The sequence below is a fragment of the Typopeltis vanoorti genome, chromosome 24, assembly GCF_054136105.1.
Source record: "Typopeltis vanoorti isolate ZY-2024b chromosome 24, IOZ_Tvanoo_1.0, whole genome shotgun sequence".
NCBI lineage: Eukaryota > Metazoa > Arthropoda > Arachnida > Uropygi > Thelyphonidae > Typopeltis > Typopeltis vanoorti.
Window position 1 is genome coordinate 85,836,883 of NC_143572.1, and position 25,969 is coordinate 85,862,851.

The 25,969-nt window shown below is 38.4% G+C and overlaps 1 protein-coding gene across 2 annotated transcripts in view; it reads right to left on the bottom strand.

Moving 5' to 3' along the window:
* Window positions 1-25,389, bottom strand: part of Mo25 (calcium binding protein Mo25) — a 322,108-nt gene extending 296,719 nt beyond the window's left edge. Inside the window, exon 1 of one of the 2 annotated variants that reach the window (XM_090413554.1) lies at window positions 25,295-25,389. The gene's annotated coding sequence lies outside the window, so the exon portion shown is untranslated. Of the gene's footprint in view, window positions 1-25,218 lie in introns of both variants that reach the window. The other variant, XM_090413553.1, reaches the window with a different exon arrangement.
* Between the last annotated feature and the right edge of the window lie 580 nt (window positions 25,390-25,969).

Here is a 25,969-nt window from a genome sequence, read left to right on the forward strand (position 1 = left end):
ATTATCAGCTCCTCTGACCAAGCTGTTTAAAGCCTCAGTACTGTGAAGTTGGCAGTGGAGTGGAAGTAGAAAGAAAGGAGGCTACAAAACAGAAATAGCAAAGTATAGGTCAATCAGCATCTGGGGAGTAGTAGTTAAGGTATTGGAGAAATTGGTGAAAGACAGAATTCAGAACTGGGTGAATAGGAATATGATACTTCTATAAGGGACAACATGGTTTTGTGAGGGGAAGAATTGACAAGATTCCACACAGAACTCTATTGCATAAATTGGAGCAAATGAGGATGGATATGAATCTGGTGATTTGGATTAGAGGGTGGTTGATGGACAGAGTGCTTTATGGAGGGGTTGGGTCCAGGAAAAGGTAAGTGACTAGTGGTGTAACACAGAGCTCAGTACTTGGTCCTCTGTTTAATTTTTATATGAATGATACAGGAAATATTCAGTTGTTTTCATTCATTGTTTTCAATATTAGAAGTTTTTTGAATGGAGAGTGATAGAAGCATGAAGCATGCCTTAGAGAGGGAGGGGATGAATGTGCAGGCAGTAGATGAGTTGTTTAAGGAGTGGTATGATAGCCTTTGTGTTGACTTCCCACAATGAGTCTTGTCACTCCATGGACGTCAGGAAAAAAATAATAAGCCAAAAACCAGTGAACCTTTCATAAATGCATTGTATCTTTTGCCTTACATGTCAAGTTTTTATTTTAAAAAATATCACCACTCATTGATGTAAAAATGAGAGAAATATCAATAATCAAAAATTCAACTTTTAAGAACTTATTTAATGTAAACAATTTATAGGAGATTTCATAACGAGATGCACATTTGTCCATATGCATCCATTCCAGTACATTATTAGAGTCCAAAGACCTGGTTAACAAAAAAAAATTTATATTTTGCTAAACTCTTATGCAGGCAAAATGATTTGAAATAATTCCTCTCAGGCTTAGTATATTGCAATAAAGTTATCCAAATACAAGAACAGCATTAAAACAATGCAATTTTTTTTAATGATACGCTACAATCATTTCTCTACTCTATAATCTTCTTTACCTCAAATTTTCCTTGTCTCATTCTGTCACATTTGCAATTCTGCAAATCATTCTGACTTCTATCTTTCTAAAGAGAATCTTGATTTTCTGCATTCAAATTATCTGAACACCATAGTCATGTCAGTATCTACACAGTTCACACTGTGCAGACTTCAACTGGCTTTTCTACCAATTACACAAGTGAAACTATTATGAAACTAATACAATGACTATTCTTAATACTGTGGAGTTAATCAAAACTTTCTCAAATAACACAGAATCAAGGCCAAGTGGAGATGGCAAAATATTAGTTTCTTGTTCTGTATCACTGCATTATGTGACCATGTGGTTTTGAAGATGAATAGACATGCAGGAGTATCAAAGAAAAAGGAATGTATATGGAATTATAAGGCAGGTGATTTTAATAGTTTCAGATATCAACTTGAGGCAGTTCCATGGAGGAAGGAATTAGAAGGGAAGATATCATTAGTGCTTGGTAACTTATAAAGGAATATTTATTAGTGGCAACAGCAAGCTGTATACCGCAAGTGAAGAGGAGAACACACAATTTGGAATAAAGTGGATGAAAACATCAAATGGGAATTGCAGGGAAAAAAAGGACGTTATGCAAGAGATATAAGGAGAGGGGTGGAGGCAGATGCAGGAAGAATATAAGACTCAGGCCAGGAGAGTGACTAATATGGTAAGAAAGGCAAAATGAGGAATATGAGAAGGAGATTGGCCCCAAGATCCAAAGAAAACCTTAAGGAATATTTTTAGCTATGTGGCCAGTAGTAGCAGAAATGATTGTGGAATAATAACATTCTCGGATAAAAATGGGAATAAAGTGATTGATGCAAAGGACATAGTGGAGTTGTTCAATGAACACTTTATTGGAATATTTCATCCTGGAGAAGGTTTTAATACTAGAGGAATGGCAGATTTGAGGTTTAGAAGTGCAAGAAGAGCATGTGTCTCTAATACTTAGTACTTTGGCTGTCAATGAAGCAATGGGACTGGATAGAATTTTGCCACAAGTTTTGAGAGAATGTGCTAAAGAACTGACACTCCCACTGACTTGGCTTTTCAATGAAAGTCTGGCAATGGGAAGAGGTCCCCCATGAAGTGCAAGGAGAGTAAGACAGGAGAGATCCTCTGAGTAAGAAGGAGGAAATTGAGACGTTAGTCTCATCGATGGGGCGAGCAAACAACAGAGACCATGCACACTGCCAAGGTGGCGATGAGCCTATATCAGATGGCGAGCCGCCCAAAAGAGTGCAGGGAGTGCAGTGGGGTGTCGTTATGGTCACATCGATGTTCAACGATGATCATTTCCTCTGTGATCTCCATTACATTAGCAAGTAGTGTCCATTGATCTACATAGCAATTCCCATTGCTGTGTTCGGTGCAAGTGCAGAGTGAGCGGCTTCTGGGGTTATGTTTCGAATTGATGAGTTTGCTACCCTGGTTGGCCGAGTGGTTACTGTATCTGCTCTCCAGCCAAAAGGTTGCGAGTTCAAATCCCGCTGTGGGCATGGATGTTTGCGATTGTCTGTGAAAATAATAGTGGTGGTGGTGGTGAGTGGTAGATGGTGCTGGTGTAAATGATTATGGTAGTTGGCAAATTGAGTGGTGGACACAGAGTTGGAGAGTAGGTGTCCTCCTTGATGAGCCTCTGGACTCCCTGGAGGTGTTGCATAACAATAATAATAAGATAGTGCTATTGCATAAGAGTGGTAGCAGACTGGAAGTGTTCAAACTATACACCACTTTGTATTTCATCAGTAGTTAAGATGGAGAAATTAGTGAGGGATCATTTACAGCATTGGACAGATGACAGTAATGTTATCTGTGAGAGTCAACATGGATTTGTTAAGGGGCACTCGTTTTCATAATACAATTACCTTTTACAATAAAGTAATAAGAGTAGTTGATGAGGCATATTCTGCCATTTGCCTTTTTTTTTTTTGGATTTTACAAAGGCATCTGACAGGGACAACATGGTTTTGACAGCATGATAAGCTAGTATTTAGGTTGCAGCACATGGGTTTAGATGTCAGGTTAGTGAACTGGATTCAGAATTGACTATCTAATAGGTATCAGAGTTGTGTGTGGGGAACATTATCAAGGAGGCAGAAATTTACAAGAGGGATCACACAGGGCTCAGTACTGGGACCTATAATTTAACCATTATATCAATGACATTATCAATGGATTGCAAGGGGAATATTCAGTTTGCAGATTATGTGAAGCTGGGAAGGGTTATTAGTAATAGTGCAAATGTGGTACCCTGCAAGAGGATTTGAATAAACAGAACAAATGAATAGGAGTATTAGTTTAATAAGAAGTGTCAGAGAAAGTTAGTCTTGAGGTTTGGGATACATCGATGGGAGGCCGCATATGCTCTGTTGGAGAAACTGTATTGGAGGAAGTGAGGGAGGCAAAGGATCTGTGGGTGATGAGTGATAAAAACCTGATAATCAGGGATTGCAATTGCATATTGCAAAGGTGGTAAACATAACATAGAAGATTGCTACAATACTGAGAAGGATGCTATCCTGCTAAGATAAAAATGTTGCCAATTGTATAAAGCTCTGATCAGACGACACTAGCCCATGGAAAGAGTGCAGAGGCAGATAACAATAATGGTATCAGGATGGTATGGATTCAATATTAGTTATAAAAATTGGCTGAAAGAATGGGGGACTGCAGAGTTTGGTAGACAGAAGGAGAGGCAATGTGATTGAGACTTTTAAGTAGTTGAAAGGTAGTTAAAGGGTTGACGCTAGGGAGTTTCTTTGTTTGGCAGAAGGGGGAAAGGAGCAACGACAAGGGCTCATTCCTGGAAGTTACAAAAGGAAGTTGTGAGAAGGAGGATGAGGAGTGGTTTATTTGCATGGAGGGTGGTTGACCTGTGGAATGCATTGCCTGATAGAGTGGTGAGAGTTCAAATGGTCAATGAGTTCAAGGAGTGGTATAATACTGTTTTCTAGGATAGGCCATGCATGATGAGTCTTCTGACTCCATGAAGTCAGAAGACTCATCATGGGAGGCATCCAGCGATGCTCCAGCGCCATTATCCCATCCCTGTAGTGATTCGCAGTAAGATCTGCAAAATACCCATCTACAGCTGCAATCGCCTCTTGATTCGAAGAAAAACACTGACCAGCAAGGAAGAGTTTTAGTTTTGGGAAGAGATAGAAGTCAGAGGGAGCCAAATCTGGGGAATACGGCTGATGTTCCAACAATTCACAGTGCAGATCCCTTAATTTTTCCATTGCCAAAACACCTTTGTGGGCAGGTGCATTGCCCTGATGAAAGATAATTTTTTTTTCTTCTGCAAACCAGGTCTTTTCTCACAAACTTTTTCGTATAGTCTGGTTAAAAGATCAGAATAATATTCCCCGGTTACTGTTTTACCCTTTTCACGATAATTAATAAACAAAATGCCTTTAGCATCCCAAAACACCGATGCCATGATCTTTCCTGCTGATGGAACAGACTTTCTCTTCTTTGGCGCTGAAGAACCGGCTTCTGTCCATGTTTTGACTGCTGTTTAAATTCTGGTATGTAATGACGAAGTCAAGTCTCATCCATAGTAATAAATTGACACACAAAATCACTTTTATTCTTGTTAAAACGCTCAAAGCATTGTTCAGAGATTTTCATGCGAGTGCGTTTTTGATCTGTTGTGAGCAAGCACGGCACCCATCTTGCGCAATGCTTTTTCATTTGCAATTCTTCACGCAGAATATATTATTATTATTATTTATTATTATTATTATTACGGGTATCTCCATGGAGTCAGTAGGCTCATCGCGGGAGACCCAAACTAGCAAAACAATATCTGTCATATCTCTTCTTGAATTCATTTACAGATGAAGAGCTCACAACAAAGTCAGGCAATGAATTCCACTCATTCACCACCCTCCAGGCAAAAAACCTTGTTCTGACACCTTTGTTAACCACACTCTTCTTTAATTTCCAGAGATGACCTCTTGTTCTTCCATCACTATCACACAGCTGAAACATTTCCCCTGCATCAATCCTATAAAAACCTTTTAGTAATTTGAATGTTTCTATCATATCCCCTCTTCTTCGCCTATCAACCAACCTCTGCAATCCACAAGCTCTCAATCTATCAATGTAGGGAGCATTTTTTATATCACTCACCAACTTGGTCACTCTTCTCTGAACCCTCTCCACAGCCTCCTCATCTCCAAGGGATCCAGGTGACCAGACCTGAGCACAGTAATCCAAATGTGGAAGTATCAATGCTTTATAAAGGGGAATAATAACCTCCTTATCTCTGGATGTCAGTGTGTTCCTCAACAACCAAGTAATCCTATGTGCAATCTTGGACACCTTAGCAATGCGTCCTCTGAACTTCATCTCCCTATCTACCAATACCCCTAAGTCCCTAGCCTCATCAATCTCTTGGAGTACCTTTCCATCGATGTAGTACACAGCTGGTAATCTTTTAATCCCAAAATGCATGACTTTACACTTTTCCACATTGAACTGACATCCATTTTCTTTTGCCCATTTTACCAGCTTATTTAAATCCTCCTGCAAACTTTCAACATCAGCTTGATTTTTTATTGCACTACACAACTTTGCATCATCAGCAAACAACTGAATATCTCCCTTTAAGCCGTTTCCTATATCATTTATATACAAATTAAACAACATTGGCCCAAGCACAGAGCCCTGAGGCACACCACTGGTCACCTGCCTCATTCTGGACTCGGCTCCCCCATACACCACCTTATGGTATCTCTCCCTGAGCCATTGTCCTATCCATATCACCAATTTAATATCCATTCCCATCTGCTCCAATTTGCGTAACAGTGTTCTATGGGGTATCCTGTCAGAAGCCTTAGCAAAATCCAGAAGTACCACTGTGTAGCTAGTTCCTTTGTCCAACTCTGATGTTATTCTATTATGAATAGTTAATAGATTGCTAAGGAGGATCTACCTTTAACAAAACCATGTTGGCCTCTATAGAGTATCATATCCTGATCCACCCATTCTTGAATTTTGTCTTTAACCAACTTTTCCAATACTTTTACCACTACTCCTGAGATGGTGATTGGTCTGTAATTCAATACCGCAGTTTTAGAGCCACCCTTATGCAAAGGAACCACTTTGCCTAACTTCCACTCCCTAGGGACCATACCAGAGTTCAAACTTAAATTAAATATCCAGGTAAGAGGGGTTGACAATTCATTTGCACATTCACGCAACACCCGAGCTGATATTCCATCTAAGCCTACCGCAGTGTTTGCATTTAAGTTTTGCAATATATTTAATACTTCTGATTCTTTAGCTTCAATTCTCACATTAGGTATTGCTATAGGTATAGAGATATCCTCACTTGGGTGATAGACTTTTGAGAAGTGATCACTCAGTAACTCGACTATTACATCTGATTTTGTCACCTCAATACCATCAGCACCCACTAAGGTTATCCTTCCGAAGTCATTCTTCCTCTTACTTGCCACATAGCGGAAGAACTCTTTGGGATTACCCTTGATCTCTTTGGCTAAGGTCTTCTCATAATCTGATTTAGCTTTTCTTACTATGCTGGTAACCTTCCTAGCTTGAGCCTTGTACTGCTCATGGGTGTTCTGATCACCCTTCTCCTTGTAAATTCTCCATAACATTTTCTTTTTTTGCAGTTCAAGCTTGATACTACTGCTCATCCATCTAATGCCTGCCTTGTTTGACCTCCTGACCATGGGGACACAATCTGATATTGCTTTCCTCAGATACCCGCTGATTTTATCCCAAGCACTGCTAACATCTTTCCCTTGCAATATGTTCTGCCATGGGATGGCTGCAAGCTCACTCCGAAGCTTGTTATAATTGCCTAACCTGTAGTCCCGTACATACCCCTTCTTAATAGAAAAATCCACAGATTTTGCAACCTAACAAGTCAATACCACATGATCGCTTTCACCAACTGGAGGTAACGAGGACACCTTACTTATGCATATAACCTCTGAACCAATAACCAGGTCCAACACTCTCACACCACGTGTCCCTTCAGTTACGTGCTGTTTCAAGTAATTATCTCGTAGAAGATGTATGAACTCCATTTCCTTTTTGCTACATGATATTTCCTCCTTCCAATTGATATCACCATAATTAAAATCCCCCATAATAATCACTAAGCCTTCACTCATTGCACTAAGTTGCTGATGCATGAATTCAATATCTCCCCCCGTACTCCCTGGCCTATAGCAGCATCCAACTGTATATTTGGTTGCGTTGGTCACTATTTCGCACCAGACTGCCTCAAATGAACTCTCATTTACATGTCTATCATCATGATATACTACTTTCTTTGGCTGCAACACATCAGCTATCATCAACAGTACTCCTCCTCCTGTTCTATCTTCTCTATCCTCCCTGAAAATACTGTACCCATCACATTCAATTCCAGTGACCACATCTTCTGCTGACAGCCAAGTTTCACTAATGCCTACAACTTTTGGTGAAATTTCACTGACTAATGCCAAAAATTCTTCTCTCTTATTTCGAATGTTTCTAGCATTGGTATACAAAAATTGCAGATTCCCTCTAGATCTTGTACCGGCTTTAGAACTGATATATAAGTCACTAACTACCGTAGTCCTATGCCGATTTTTATCCCCTCTCTTCTGCAATTTATTCTGCCTATAAGGATCAATAAATACACAATCAGTGCTAAAGTTTCTCTCTCTTACACTCAGCCTTTTCAATATTAGTTTCATTTCCCTGCCCAATAACTTCAACCTGTTCAGAAAACAATAACTTCTTCAATCGCTTATGTCCTTCCACGTTAAGATGCAGACCATCTCTAGCATACAACTGCCTTTTCCCTTCAAACACACTCCAAACATCAACAAACTCCAGACCTCTTTTTCTGCACATTCTTGCAATTATATCATTCATTATCATTGCTCGTCTACTTAACTCGTAATTGTCAAAACGAGGCAGCACACACACTATTCTCCCATTGACACTTTTCCTCTTCACAATATCTAATAATGTTCTTAAATCTTTTCCTACCCGATTTATACTACCTCTCAAGTCATTCGTACCCACCATAACTATCATCTTGTCTGTTTCATGCCCTCTCTTTATTGCTAAAGCCACTCTTTCTATTGTCCCATCAGCCAAGCACTCCTCATGCATACCACTCTCCATACCCTTAATATATTTTACACATTCTTTTGAAATGCCTATAGTCTCAGCAATTTCACACACTTTGACTTACCGGCCATCCAATACCATATTGTGCACTTGATCAATGATTTCTGGTGTTGTTACACTTTTTGGTTGTCCTTCACGTGGATCATCTTCAAGACTGGTATGGCCATGTTTAAACTCAGCAGCCCATTTCTTAATTGTCGAAAAACGAAGGAGAAGAGTGCCCATAAACATTTATGAACCTTGAATGAATTTCTTTTGCCATTAAACCTCCTTTTACAAAGAATTTTATAACCATACGATACTGAATTTTATCCATTTCAAGGGATACAGACAACATTTTTGCTTCAAACAGCTGTATTAAACAAACTACTTGATAGAATGACTTGCAATTTCACATGGATGCTTATGAGAGATGTACCAACTTAGAAAAAAAATCTTGCCAAAAGTGTTTCCATCTATAGTCGAAACTGAGAACTTTTCAGACCACCCTTGTATTCTGATGTAGTTTTAATTTCTGACAGTCTGGATGTGGTGTTCTTTCAATATATCATTTAATCCATTTAGCTTCTTGTGTCTCTGAGTCCTATTTAATCTCTAGCATTTCTTTATTCTCATTGATATTTGGATATCACTGATTTGCAGATATCAATGAGGATAGCACTTTTTTTTAATTTTTTATAACGATGTGAATAAATGACAGTGCTAGATTTTGTAATATGACGAGTAAGAAAGTTTTCTTCGAGATATGCCATAATATAGTCTTTGTCCCATTTAATATCGTGATATGCTGTAAGAGTAGTAGGCTGAATTTTATTCTTTGTTATAAGTCACATTGCCAAGATGTTCTTTCTTTATTTTGAAACTTCTGCAAGTTCAATCTATGTAAGAAAGACCACAAGAACAAGGAAAACTGTGGAACTCTGGATGCGAGGTTACTGTCCTTTAGAGAAATGAAGGCCATAGATGTTAAAAATAGGCTTAATGATAACTCTGATGTTATGAATTTTAAGGTAGTTGGTGATTTTAATGTATAGATTGCTGATATAAATGGCATCTATAAAGAATATCAGGATCTGGCCTTGGTGGAGGATTAGAAAATAATATTTTTTGGATTACCCTCCTTGAATACACATTGTGGTTGAAGTGGTGGTAGAAGAGTTCTTTTTTTTTTTTTGTCCTCAACTTTTAAGAAGGCGCTTGTTTTTTTTTTTTTTTTTTTTTTTAAGATGGAATTATGTTTATTTTTGTGACAAATGATAAGGAACAAAGATAATGGCCCACGCAAGTGGGTTTTTAGTAAATGCCAAATTCTATGCAGTTTTTGAGATCAGGACAGCAAGAACTTGCAATTTGTTGTTGTTCAAATGGAATGATTGCCTCTATAAACAACTTTCTGGCCTCACTATAGGAAGTTCCCTTATTCTCTCCACAATCACAGATCTGTTATGGATAAGTTTCTCCTGTTTACCAATCATAAGCCTGCTATATGGTGGAGAGATGTGTTGTTGAAATTTTTGTTTGAAAGCATATTTCTAATTTAAATATGTTTTTAATTTCACAAATATATTTTTAATTTAATAAAAAATAACTTTAACGTTTTTTAAGAAAACACAAATACAGCATCACTAATCACTTTATGGAACTCGTGAATTAATAGGGCATATTATTAAAAAAAAAAGAATGGCGTGGTCTTAGCGAGCACATATTTTGATGGCAAGTAAAACTTTTTGTAATCTCTTGAGCTATATACATATATTCCAACATTTATTTATTACTTCTATGGACTACTACTACTTCTGGTTCTTCTCTCATTTTTCATTTGAACAGACGGTTTGTTTTGCAGGAGGAAAACCCTAGTTGAGAGGACAAAAAATGCTGCATGATTCCTGCATGATTAATCATTTGAAAAGCATTTATAAATGTTCATTGCATCCTTGATATTTGAATTCAGGTCTTAACAACTAAAAGGTACCATATATATATATAATAAAAAGTAGTATGTATGGATATGACTAAAATGGATGTCTTGTCATGCTTCCATGGTACATGTAATGTTTAAAGAATTTAATTTCATCACAGTGAAATATGTCACTAAACTAAAATAATTAATAACACTTATATAAGAATTGTCACCTTTTATGTAGATAATGAGTTACATAATATGTCAAAGATCATTATTATTATTATTCGTGACACCTCCAAGGAGTCCGAAGACTCATCACGGGAGGACAACACCTACTATACAACTGTCTCCACCACTACACTGAAACTCTACTACCAATCATCTCCATCAACGTCATCTACCGCTCACCACCACAACTAGTATTTTTGTCTATAAATTGTGTGTGTTCTGAAGGGCTGATTTGTCTGTATGCAGAATGAAAAACCAGAGTTTTCAGGAGAAAAAACCCTGCTTCCTCCATATGAGATCAGCTAACTCACCTTCGATCGACTGGAAGATATAATGCTTATGTATAGTGATTATCACAGACTAAGAATATAAACATTAGAGAGTTTCCAGAAATGAGTGTTACCTAAATACTCTTGTACAAAGTACATATGTGTGTGTTTGTATGTGGATGGCATTAAGTAGTAGAGAAGAAGGTGATATACGTGTAGCTGAGTGGAGAGAAGTGCCCTCCTGCGATGAGTCCTTGGAGGTGCCACATAATAATTCCTCAACAGTTTGTGTTATCTATTTCCTTTGAGAAGCCTTAGTAAAACTTTATTCGGGTACTTCATAGATGGATTTTGCAGCATAAGAGATGCTCTTGGCGATTCTTCAGGCAGTGAAGCTTCCATAAGTTTTGTGTCACTCTATACTGTGCTTGTATGGTAGGAAGACGCAAATCATTCCAATGATATTTATTTGCTATTTACGTTTTAGGTTAAACAGCTGAGACAATATTTGATATATGCACTTACTATTCATGGTCATAGCTTAATTCTAGTGTTATAATTAGTATCTGGAATTCTGAGCTGATCTCACACATTTATCATTGATTAAAGTGTAATTTATTTGTGATCTTGTAATGCATGGATGTTCCAGATTCATTCCCTTCCTGTGTAATTTCACAAAGTTATGAATGTTGCATATTCAGTCAGATGAGGTCCATTTTCATTTGCAGTATTGTATATGTGAAATGACATATATATTTTTTTGTTTTGTAATTACTGAAACCTCTGATCCCATATGTGCATTAAAATCTCCACCTATGACGTTGTGGGGACAGTACAGATAATCTGAGATGTGATCGTAGAAACATTCTTTTGGAATTTTCATCTAGTCTCAGTGGGCACTTTGGTATTTATAGCCGATTATTTTTTTAAGTTCTGGCTATTATTCTATCAGCCACATTGGAGATAGATGAGGTATAACTCTAGATCTTACTGTTGCTTCAACTAACTAATCTACTACCAGATTTGTCTGATGTATAGATGAGGATTCTTTTTTTTTTCCCCCAATTTAATGTGACTTCGTTCCATTCAAAATCAGTTCTCCGTTCTTGGAGGCACACTTCTTCAAGTTTATCTCATGGCTCCAGTGCAAGCTTCATAAACCTCTGAATCTCACCAACATCACCTTGCCCAAATTTTTAGTGGGAAAAAGCACAAAGTGTGCATCTATACGATTTCTGGTATGCAAACCAGATTACAATTAAAGATAAAACTGATTTATTAGCCTAAAATTTCAACTAATTTCTAGTATTTGGTATACATATTAATTTATTGTAATTTCCCCTTTGGAGGAATTACAATAAATTAATATGAATAGAAAGGCTTAGGTAGTGGTGGTTATTCATAACAGTGCTTCATGGTATAAACACCAGAAGAAGAAAAGACAAACATTAGCTTATTCAGCTTGCTAATATTTCACTCTTTTTCTAACCAGCATCAGGAGAGAAAATTACATAACTGGAGTAAACAAAGAGCATTAAAATATTATAAATGGTGGTGGTGGTTACCAATGGAAATTATATTCTTGGTTTCATCCTTTATCCAAATGTAAGCAAACAAAGGTTGCACATGAAGTAACTTCACGACTGGGCTACTTGTATATAAAGGCTAATGACTTCACATCAAATGCCTTAAGTATCCCATAATGCAATGCAAATATCCTTACAGCCATGCATAAAGCTATTCATTATGGAAAGAGCCACTACCCAATGGCCCTTCCTATTCATCTTTAATTAATAGTATAACAAAGCGAAAAACTTTCAGCATCGCATCTATCTCTAATCAAGATAGATGCTGAATTATTAAATATTCACACCTCCATGGAGTCAAAAGACTCATTGTGGGAGGTCCATCCTAGGAAACACAAAGTCTATCGAGACTCATCATGGGAGGACCCTCCTAGAAAACACAAAGTCTATCATACCACTCCTTAAACTCATTGACCGTTCTCGCTCTCACCCTCTATCAGGCAATGCATTCCACGGTTCAACCACCCTCCATGCAAAGAAACCACTCCTCACCTTCTTGCTCACAACTTCCTTTCATAACTTCCAGGGATGGCCCCTTAATGACCCCCATTAATTTGTCATCACTCATTCCTCCTGTTCAACCAAGTGAAATAACTCCCCAGTGTCAACTCTGTAACCACCTCTCAACAGTTTAAAAGTCTCAATCATATCACCTCTTTTTCTTCCTTCTATCCACCAAACTCTGCAGTCCACATTCCCTCAACCGATCCTCATAACTAACATTGTACAGTCCTGAAACCATCTGTGTTATCCACTTTTGTACCCTTTCCACAGTTAATTAATCCCCTTCAAATCCTGGGGACCAAATCTGAGAACAATAGTCTCAGTGTGGTCTGATCAGGGACTTATACAATGGAATGACAATTCTTATCTCTGCAGGTCAGCAACTTTCTCATTATTGCAGGAATCGTCTATGTTACCTTCAACACCTTTGCAACATGTCCCCTGAATTTCTGGTTTCTATCAATCATCAATCCCAGATCTCGTCTCCCCTACTTCCTCCAGTATAGCTCCTCCAATAGAGTATGCAGCGTGCCATCAATGTATCCCAAACTTCAAGACTACATTTTGCTAAACCGACACCCCCATTAATTTGCCCATCTGTCTAGCTTATTCAAATTCTTTTGCAGGGCTACCACATCTGTACTATTACTAATAACCCTACCCACCTTCACATCATCTGCAAACAACTGAATATCCCCCTGCAATCCACTGACAATGTCATTGACATAAAGTTTAAATAATACAGGTCCCAGTGCTGAGCCCTGTGGGACACCACTTGTAACCTTCGGCCTCCTTGAAACTGCTCCACAATATACAACTCTGTGATACCAATCAGACAGCCAATCCTGAATCCAGTTGACCAACCTGACATCCAAACCCATGTGCTGCGACTTAAATATCAGCTTATCATATGGCACCCTGTCAAATGCCTTTGCTAAATCCAAGAAAATCACAGTATATGCCTTCCCCTCATCAACTACTCTTGTAGTAACTTTATTATAAAAGGCTAGGATATTACTAAAACAAGAGTGCGCCTTAACAAATCCATGTTGACTCTCACAGATAACATTACCCTCATCTGCCCAATGCTGTATACAGTCCCTCACTAATTTCTCCATGATCTTAACAACTACTGATGACACACAAACTGGCCTATAATTAGACACTTCCAGTCTGCTACCACCCTTATGGAATGGCACTATCTTACCTTCCTTCCATTCCCTGGGCACCTTTCCCGTAGCCAGACTTTCATTGAAAAGCCTGGTCAAAGGAGTCGTCAGTTCAATAGCACATTCTCTCAAACCTCGTGGTGAAATATCATCCAGTCCCACAGTTTTACTGACATCCAGAGTACTCAGTATTTGGAACACGTTCTCCCCCTCCACCTCTAAACATCAAACCTGCCCTATCCTTTTAGTATTAAAATTTATTCTTCTAGGATGAAATACACCCATAAAGTGTTCATTGAACAATTCCACTATGTCCTCTGCATCAGTCACTCTATTCCCATTTTTATTCCACAATGTCATTCATCCACAATCACTTCTCCTCCTACTGACCACATAGCTAAAAAATTCCCTAGGATTTTCTTTGGATCTTAGGGCCAATCTCTTCTCATATTCAAGTTTCGCCTTCCTTACCATACTAGTCACTCTCTGGTCTGTGTCTAATATTCTTCATGCATCTGCTCTTCACCTGTCTCCTTATATCTCTTCCATAGTCTCTTTTTTTCACATGCAGCTCCTGTTTAATATTGTTTATCATCCACTTTACTCCAAATTGTGTCCTCTTCTTCACACGTGGAATACAGCTTACCATTGCCGCTAACAAATATTCCTTCACAATTTCCCAAGCACTAATGATATCCCAGCCCTCCTATTCCTCCCTCCATGAAACTTCCCGAAGTTGATGTCTAAGAGTATTGTAATCACCTGCCTTATAATTCCACATATATTCCTGTCTCTTTGATACTCCTGCATGTCTATTCATCTTCCAAGTCAAAACCACATGGTTACTCTCTCCAACTGGTGAGAGAGATGTCATCTCACTTATTATCAGCTCATCTGATGCTATGACCAAATCCAAAACTCTTGAACCTCTTCTTCCCTCTATTATATGTTGCCTAAGATATTTGTCCCTCAAGAATTCTAGAAATTTCATTCCCTTATTGCTACATGCGCCTTCATCTCCCCAATTTATACTGTTGTAGTTAAAATCTCCCATAACAATCATTCTTCTTGCACTTGCCACACTCAACTGTCTAAACATTTCCTGGTCCCCACCCTCTGTGCGCCTTGGTTTGTAGCAACACCCCACTAAATATCCCGTCTTGCCTATCTCTACCTCACAAAATATGATTTCAAAATCATTAGTGTCACTGCCTTCCAAAGCCTCCACTCTTAGAGGACATAAGTCGTCACTTATCATAATAGGTACTCTACCACCACGCTTTCCCTTTCTATCCTGCCGAAAAATGCTGTACCCTGCTACTTCTATTCCTGTTATCATATCCTCTTCTGTCAACCACATCTCAGTGATGCCAATAATCTTTGGCCAGGCTGATGCTATCAGTGCCACCAATTCCTCTCCTTTATTCCGGATACTCCTGGCATTAGTATAAAGCATAAAAATGCCACTATTTCTATACCCAGCATTATCCCCCCTCTCCACTGGGCTCAGCGCTACCTGATGTCCCCCTTCTCCCAAGTACCCTTTCCCACAAGAGGTCACTCCTGCTACCATCCACCTTGGGCATTCTAATTTCCCTGCATTGACACACCGACTCATTCAGAACAGCAATCTCTCCAGATGCCTACATCCTTCCTCATTCAAATGCAGGTGGTCTCTCGCATACAATTCCTCTCTGTCCTCAAACGCTGTCCAAGCATCCACATGTTCCAATCCTCTCTTCTGACAGATTCTAGCTATTATGTTATTCAATATGACTGCTCTTCTGCTCAGCTCATCACAATAATACCTAGGCAACATGCACACTATCCTTCCTCTCTGCATCTTCTTTCGTACTATATCAAGCAAGAAACTCATATCTCTCGCTGCCCAATTTACATTACCTCTCAAGTCATTTGTTCCTACCATCACAATCTTCTCATCCACCCTTTCACCCCTCTTAATTGCCAGAGCCACACTTTCTATTGTTCCTCAAGGCAAACACTCCTCAAGCTTATCTTGCACACCAGGGATCATTGAGTCACCGTATATTACACCTCTTACCATTCCCTCTCTCCTACTGTTCCCATTCTCTCCTCTTCTATCATTCCCATACCTCTCTCTAATTCCCTCTCTTCTACTGTTCCCATTCTCTCCCCTTCTATCATTCCCATACCTCTGTCTAATTCCCTCTCTTCTACTGTTCCCATTCTTTCCTCTTTTATCATTATAAGTGACCTAAATGGGAAACTATTTCATGCACAAACTTTGTTTGCTTATATTTAGGTAAAGGTTAAACAAGAATATAATTTCCTGGCAAGTATAATTTACTTTGCAACCAAGTGAAGAATACTTTTTAGAACTCATTATCCTTCATAATAGTAGTCATTCTTTGCACTGTCTTTATTATCTTTGCAGAATGACCCTGAACTTCAATTCTGTCCACTATCATGGCTAGATCACTAGTTTCTCAATCTCCTAAAGTGCAATCCCACCAATATGATAGACAACCTGAAATCTTTTCAGTCTCAAACGCTACCACTATCAACATTAAACTGGCATCCATTATCCTCTGCTCATACTACTACTACTAATCCATTCAAGTCATTCTTTAATGATACTTTATCAGTCATTTCTAAATGCTGTTGTTGAGTTTGCAATATCAGCAATAATATGTATCCCTTCAAACCATCTAAAATGCAATTAATATATAAATTAAACAACAGTGCCACAAGGAAAAAAACATTGTAGTACCTAACCTCTCACTACAATGTTCTCTTTCAACTTTGTCTATGACTATTTTAAATCTAAACACATCATCATCATCATCAAATTCCTGCCATGTACCCTCAAGGGGTGTACAGGACATGACAGTACTACATGAAAAAATTACATCATTACTAACTTCCTATCTACAATTTTCCTCCAAATCAGTCTGTTACTTGTCAAGACTCCAACATTATCAGATCTTATATTTCTATCGTCTAAGGCACTTTGTACTGTATCAATCCACCTATATCTTGGTCTTCCTCTGGGTCGTTTTCCTGCCAACCTGGCAGAGAACACTTGTTTTGCTAATCTTTCCTCTCCCATTCTATTTAAGTGACCATACCATCTGAGATTAGCTCTGCTAACGCATCCCTGGATGCTGACAATGTCAAGTTCTTTCCTAATATCCTCATTTTTAATATGATATTGCCATTGATGTCATCTGTTCACGCCTCTAATCTTTCTCAGGACTCTCATATCTGTGGTCTCTAGTCTTTGGTCAAGTGTTTTACTTCTGACCCAGCTCTCAGATCCATAAGTTAAAATTGGTTTGAACACAGTCTTGTATACAGCTAATTTAGTGTTCCGACTAATTTCTTTCTTATTCCATATGAATTTATTCAATTGACTTCCCACGATACCAGCTTTGCTGATTCTGTTGTCTATTTCTATATTTAGTTTACCATCTTCAGTAAAAATTGTGCCTAAGTAGCTGAAATGTTTTACTTGTTCCACAGGTTCTCCATTCACAACACAGTTGACATTTTCAATGATTCTGCCTATTTTCATTGTCTTTGTCTTTTTATTGCTGACCTTCATACCATAAAATCTAAACACTCACACTCTTAATCATGCCATCACATTATGCATGACCTTAATTTAGGCAACAACCTATAATAAAATATTTTGTTATAGGTTTCTGCAAAGTGCAGTAATATCTCTGTTCAAAGCCATTATCCAACTCAACTGTCAGTTGAAGACAACTTCAAGTCTTTAACAATCACTACAGAAATATTAACTAAAATATGATTTGCTATAACATTTTAGAATCATCTTGTGCAATGGGATGACTAGCTTACCTTCCTTTGACACTGGGCTAGAGTGAAGATACAAAATAATCAACTACATCAAAACCTCAATGTCAATACATCTGTGGGATTGGATGGTATACGAGCTTGTGTCGTACATGAAAAGGCTAAAGAATTGTCAGTGCACTAAACCATTTTGTTTAATTTGAGTCTCGGGTCTGGGTCAGTTCCCAGGAGGTGGAAAGGGGGAAAATAGTTCCATTGCATAAAGGAGGTTCCAAGACTGATGTTGTAAATTACCGACTGATTAGCATATCAGGAATCGTTGTCAAGATCTTGAAGAAAATAGTCAAGGGAAAAATACAGGAATGGATTGATGAAAATGTGATACTGTATGGGGGACAGCATGGTTTTGTGAAGGGTAGATCATGCCTCAGTAACTTGCTCATGTTTTATAACACAGTGATGGCTGAACTGGATAAGGGTAATGGGTTTACAGTGATCCTACTGGACCTTGCTAAGGCCTTTGACAGGATACCACATGGAATTCTAATTAGTAAACTGCAGCATATGGGGATAGATAGGAGGGTGGTTGATGGAGAGATATCAGAGAGGGGTTTATTCACGAGTACAGTCCAAAACATGGCCCATGACTAGTGGTGTGACGCAGGGTTCTGTTCTTGGACCACTACTGTTTAATTTGTTCATTAACGAGATAGGAAAGGATTTGAGAGGAACTGTTCATTTGTTTGCTGGTGATGCAAAGTTTGGTAGAGCAATAGTGAATGCACAGGATGTCAAAATTTTACAGGATGATTTGGATAATTTGGAGGGCTGGGTTAAGGTGAATGGATGTCAATTTAATGTGGAAAAATTAAGTTATGCAATTTGGGGTGAAAAGATTAGCAGCAGTATACCACGTTAGTGGAACTGTACTCCAGGAGATTAACGAGGCCAGGGATTTGCGAGTGTTGGTGGATAGGGAGACAAAGTTTAGCGGACACATCACAAAAGTGGCTAAATCAGCTCATCAAATCGCTTAGTTGCTGAAAAATACTTTGAAGACAAACAGGTTATTGTTCCTCTGTATCGACCTTGATAAGACTCAATCTAGGCTACTGTGCCCAGATTTGGGTGCCAGGGTTTCTTCTTGATGGAGAGAATCCAGAGAAGAGTGACCAAGATGACAGCAGGTCTATGGAATGAACCTTATGAGAACAGGTTGAAGATTTGTGGGTTGCAGAAATTGGCTGATAGGCGGAAAAGGGGGTGATATGATTGAGACATTCAAATTACTGAAGGGTTTCTATAAGATTAATTCAGAAGATATTTTTGAGAATAGGACTGGTGGTGGGAGGACAAGGGCCATCTATGGAAGCTGGGCAAGGGTGTTAGAACTAGGTTTTTTACTTGGAGAGTGGTGAATAAGTGAAATAAGCTGCCAGAGTCTGTTGTGGGTGCCATGACTGTAAATGAGTTCAAGGAGAAGTATGATAGATACTGTGTGAATGTTGAATAGTTGTTCTAGACATGATGTTAGGGCCTCCCTCGATGAGTCTAAGGATTCCTTGAAGTTGCCAATTCTAATCTAATCTAATAATAATCAAAGATGCTGCCAATTTCTTTGACACATCCTTTACATAAAGGCTAATCTACTGTGTTTATATGGAGATTTTGCAATTATCTATAAGGTTTCCAACTTGTTCATTCCAATCTTGCACAGTTTCAAGTATTTTACACAGACATATTTATGTGAATACCACTCACAAAAGGTTATATAATATTAATACCCTGGCTAAGGTTATATAATCCAAAAACCTAAAGACCAAACATAGAACTTTTTCAAGTTTCAAGCCTCCAGGATTGTGATCTCACACAAGGCACTGAAATTCATCCATAGGCTTTCAATAAATATCCAATCAATGCCCTGCTGTGGGATTTGAATCCATAGTACTGAATGTAAAGCAGAAGTGCTATCTGCTTGGCCAACTAGATCAGCAATCATTCCATTTCGATAATGTATGCTGAAAAAGTGAATGTTCAATAATTAATCTACTATTTTACTTTCCTAACATCTAAATTCAAATCAATCTTCTTCTTCTTCAAACTGGATCTGCCCACTACTGGACAAAGATATTCCCCAATTTTCTCCATTCCAATGTATTTCACATCCATTGCATTTTAGCAATCCTAACAATTTCACCTTGCTATCTCAACCCACCTGCTTGATTTGTTATATTTTGCAATGTGTCCAGCCCATTTCCATTCTGAATGCATAATGTAAATGATGATATACTGTATGCCTGCTGTTGATCCTACCAAAGCTATACTCCCACAACTTTATTATTATTATTATTACCCCAAGACCTCATGGAGTCAAAGACTCATCAGAGGAGTTCCTTTTATCACACACACATCTCATTATACCGTGCCTTAAATATACTGAAACTCCTTGCAGACACCACACTCTCAGGCAAGGCATTCCAATCATTCACAACTCTACAGGAAAAAAACCTGCCTCTCACTCCCCTACTCATACCCTCTTTATACAATTTCTAGGAATGACCTCTGGTTCTCCCCTGATCTCCCACTATTCTCTGTAGAACTTCTCCACCATTGATCTTATAACAACCCCTTACTAACTTGTAGGTCTCTATCATATCTCCCCTCTTCCTTCTCTCCACCAGACTCTGCAAATTACATCTTCTCAATCTTTCCTCATACTCAACATTCCAGAGGTCAGAAACTACCTTAGTCAGTCGCCTTTGGACCTTTTCCAACATCTCTTCATTCTTCTGAAAACCCGGTGACCAAATCTGGGCACAATAGTCCATGTGTGGCCTAATCAAAGCCTTATATAACGGAACAAGAATCTCCCTACTTCTACACATCAGTGTCCTCTGCATCATTCCCAGAAGCCTTTGTGTTGTCTTCACAATTTTGGCGATGTGTCCCCTAAATTTTAGATCCTTATCCATTATCACCCTCAGATCTCTTATTTCCTCTACCTCCAACAATATATTCGCACCAAGCATAAATTCTGCAACCCATCTTTGTTTTCCAAATTTTAAAACCTTACAATTTGCAACATTGAACTCATGCCCATTTCCGTGCCCAATCACTCAATTTATTCAGGTCACTACTCTTTATGGTTCGTCCCAACTTTGCATCATCTGCAAACAACTGAATATCTCCATCCAAATCTTCGCCAATATCATTAACACGTTCACTGCCACGCTACTTCGGCATGGTCTGTTCCCCTACGCCGAGCAATTTCACTTCTTCAAGGTCAGTACGATAATCTCGTTACCGGAGGTAAGCGTCCTACGAGTATACTCGTAGTTGACTTGTACTGAGCATGTACGGTCTATGAGAATACACAGTTTTGATGCTAGCCCCACAAGCCAAGCATTTTCACTTCTTCAAGGTCACTACAATAATCTCGTTCCCGGCGTTAAGCGTCATACGTGTATACTCGTAGCTGGCTTGTGAAGCAGGTTTACCCACTACGAGTATACTCGTAGTTGGCAGCGAATGTGTTAATATACAAGTTCAATAGTAATGGCCCTAAAACAGATTCCCGAGGCACTCCAATAGTGACTTTCCTTTTCCTGGATATCGTGCCCCCACACATAACTTGTTGATACCTATCAGATAGCCAGTCTCCAATTCAATGCACTAATCTAATATCCAATCCCACCTGCTATAGTTTGACTGTCAACTTATCATGAGGTACTCTATCAAAAGCCTTTGCAAAATCCAAGTATATCACTGTGTATCCTTCTCCTCTGTCCAAGGAAACAGTCACTTTATTGTAATAAGTAAGTAGATTACTAAAACATGACATCCCTTTAGCAAATCCATGCTGTCCATCAAAGATTATACCATTGTTGTCAACCCAACTCTGGATCCTAGTTCTCACAAGCTTCTCCAACAACTTAACCACGACACCTGCCACAGAGATAGGCCTATAGTTTGATGCTCGAGTTCGATCACCTCCTTTATGAAGTGGCACAATCTTGCCCTCCTTCCACTCTTTAGGAACTTGACCAAGTGCAAGACTCGTATTAAAAAAATATGTCAAGGCAGGTGTCAACTCTCTGGCACATTCCTTCAGAATATGCAATGATATATTATCAAGTCCCACAGCCTTATTTACATCTAGTTTACTCAACTCCCCAAACACCTCTTGCTCACCTATAGTCAGTCTCTCCTCCCCATCAACTGCACTCAATCTCTCCATGAAGTCACATTCGCAAGATTGAAAGATCTTTATGAACTGCTCATTAAGTATATGCACCATACATTCTGCAACAGCTGTCTTTATACCATTAACTCCTATCGATGTCATCCTTCCATAATCATTCTTTCTTTTGCTAGCTACATATCGAAAGAACTCCTTAGGATTCTTTTTAGCTTCATTAGCTAACTGCTGTTCATACCTCTCTTCAGCTACTCTCACCAACCAAGTCACCCTCCTTGCCTGGTCTTTATAGACCTCATGAAATTGGTTATTTCCACTTCTCTTATGCTGCCTCCACAATGCCCTTTTTCTCTGTATTGCATGCTTAATCTCTTTATTCATCCATCTCACACCTACCTTATTTACCCTTCTCACCCTTGGAATACATTTAGACATTGCATCTACTAGATAGTTTTTGAAAATCCCCCAAGCTGTGATCTCTCCTCCAGTTAACTCCTCATTCCACGCTACACCCGCAAGCTGTCTCCTGAGCTCTTCATAATCACCACCCCTTGTAGTTCCACATATACCCTTTTCTTGGAGGGGTCCTCGCACTGCTGGCAACCACCCAGGTAATCACCTCATGGTCACTTTCACCAATTGGTGGATGATTTGACACCTCATTTATAATTACATCCTCTGATGAGATGACCAAATCCAAGACCCTCAATCCTCAGACTGGGACCATTTCCCTTTCTGCTTCTTCATTTTAGAACCCTTTTCAATTCCAACTGTTTGCTCTTGATCCCTGGTCATCCCATTCCTTTCCTGCCTACACATGCTCTCACCTCCTCTTAGAGCATCCACCTTTCTCACGCTGTGTACTCCTGTCCACCCTGAGCCTCCCGTTTCCCTGCTCCTCTTGCACACCCATTCTCTCATTTTCTATACTCATACCACTCACTTCCCCATTCATATCCACTTCTTCAATCTCTCCTGCTCTTCCACATCACTCTCCTCTCGATCTGATTCATTCTCTCTATTCACTTCTCTACCTTCCAGCAGCAGTCTCTCCAAACGATTCACACCATAACCACTCAAATTTCACACCATAACCTCACTCCCACCTCATATGTAATGCCTCAATCACTCTACTCATTTTACCGCTGGAAAACATACCATGTGCATTCTATCCTCTAGCACACCTTTAACAATGGAGTCGCCATACGATGCCACTTGCTCATCTTTTGTTAACTCTTTCATGTCATCATGATTTATTTTAATAGTTTTGACCTGAATTCTCTTAATTTCATTCAGCATTCATTTCATTTCTTGCCTCATCCAATCCAATTCAACTTCCAAATCTCACGACACATTCTCTCTATCATTAAATATTTCTAACTTTCTAACTCTCGACCCCCTCTTCTCACTTTCACTCAAACTTTAATTGCAGAACTTCACAAGATCTCCTTCAGCTGTTTTCCTTTCCTCACCACACCTGTTATTCTTCTTTATGCTCCATATTGCATATGCATTGATTTATCACTTTTTTTTTCTGTATTTCCTCTCAATAAGTTTCTTATATCCTACTTGATTTATTACTTTATCTCCTATAATATAATATAACTCTGCTCTTTTCAAATATCTTTTGACCGTTTCCCATCTGCTATTCATATCTTGTAATTATTTTTAACTTAGTTGCCAACTAAGTTAAGACATATATTATTTTGTATTTCCATATGTATATTTTGCTAGAGAAATTCCAGACCTAATCATCCATGTTCTGATTACACAGCCACGTTTTCCCATCTGAAAGTAATGGTTACCTCATTTACAGTCATATCCTCTGCCTATCACCAATCCTCCCCTCTTCTACTTGTTCTCAATGATAATTTACAATAAGTAAAATTTATCTTTGTAAATCTACAAATGACTTTATTTTTCCTTTCTTTCTTTCCTACAATTTTTTCTCTGAAATTCATCCATCATCCAAAGGCTTTCAATAAATAGTCTAGTCTATGTCCCCCAACCAGTTTCCCACAATGACTAATTGCTTGGTGAATGAGTTACTACGCTAACACACATTGTATACTGCTATTCGTATACATAGTTACATATTTTCCTCTGCTTTTAGTCTGAAAGTATCTACTTTACACCAAATAGCCTCAAAGCTACTGCCCTTATCTCACATCTCTACTTTGCTCATCTTAATTATTTTGCTATCTTCAATATTTCCACTCTTCCATTTCCTGTCACTCACTGTTTCCTGGGAAATAAAATACTTTTCACATTCTATTCCATTGGCTCTGTCCTCTGTGGTGGCAATAATATGTGGACAGTTTAAACCGTAACACTTCAAGATTCTTTCCTTTATTTACAATATGCCTGGCATTAGAACAAACATAAGCATCTGTTTTCAGAAGACTAAAAGGTATCCCATTCTATGAATGCCTGTGTAATCCCCTTCACAAGCTGAGGTAGTCAGTTTGTTAATAACATATTGCTATGATGAAAATCTTCACATGAGATGAATTAACTCATCTTCAGTTGAAAAGTCCTTAAATAGATTTCTTACATGCTAGACAAGATGAACTCTATGTTCTTCCAAATGAGTAAATACTGCAAATCCTTTAACTATGCTATGGAAGTGCTGCTGCTTTCCCCAGTAAACAACTGTCAATACTGATGCTACAATGGAGGCTTCAAATTTTAGAATATTGGAGAGACCTTCACAGTCCTCACTGTTTCCATTATTTTCACTCATCTTTAAATGATTAATGAAATTTGTCTAACTTCCTGAAAAGCTAAAATATTCTTTGAAAATACCAATTGCGAACGTGAATTGACATGAATCACTGACTGTTAAGCAATTTTATACAACTTGAAATTTTAATTATCTTCTTTGTAATTCATGGTCAAGAAAAATAGTGATTTGGCTTAACATCACTATAAGCAATATGACACTAAATAATCAATAGTAAAAAAATTAATCATATGCAAAGTCATCAAACAAATGAAACTGCACTGTGTTCGCCGTATGAAAACGTCAGTGACCAAGGCTGTCATACTCGATTCGACTGATAGTGTGTATATGGGTCTTAATACTGACATTTCGAAGAAAATTTTATATCCTTCTCGTATTGCGGTGTATAATTAACATGCACATAACCCAGTCCTTTGAATAAAAGCTGAGTTACATGACAGCTTAACTATAAGCAATGAAACGAAAGAAAAAAAAATCGACAACTAACGTTTTCAATGACACAGAAATCACAGCACGGGAACATCACAGTTCAAATCGTAAGCATCAAACAATTTTGTTTTGTTGGTGGCCAATTAATAACATACCTGAAATTAGAGCTCTTTGTATTTCACTCAACAAAATGAGGTTCGATCAATATCACTTTACTGGTATTCAACTTACCAGAGAGAAGTTACAACAGCATCAACACGCTAGTGGATAGCTGCCACAGCTACCACTTCACACACTTGAGGTTTCGTCTTTGAGCACCCCTGCCAACTTTATGTCATGACGTCACTGAAGCCAATGCGCACACTCCGAAACATGACATCATACTAAACACGGCTTCCTGTTTACAAATAAGAATAGGTACCAGAAATGACCAGCTGTGCGCTGTGTTAGACCTGCTATAAAGGATATAATCTCTGCAAATAAGGGGATAAAAAACAATCGCAGCACTATGAAAAAGAAAGATCATTTTAACGAATGTATATTTATTTACATTATTTAAGAAACCGGTAAAAAAGTCGAATATTTTGTGTGTGTCTATATATATTATATATATTTTTTTTCTTGCTGCATATGTGTGTGTGCACTCATATATATCAGTGGCGTCGTGTGCCCAATTCGATTGCGTGGCTTATGCAACCCGAGCTACAAAATTCACGTCAATTTGACCGTATGATTTTATTTTTATCGATTTTTGAAAGTTTAAGAGTGTATAGCACATCACTGCTTATCGTAATTGGTCTAGTGCAATTAACTGTAGGGTAATTTAATTAATTAATTAATTGTAACTTGTACTCCCCACTTGTCTTCCTACATATCCACTTTATTCAAATCCCTCTGAAGCACCAG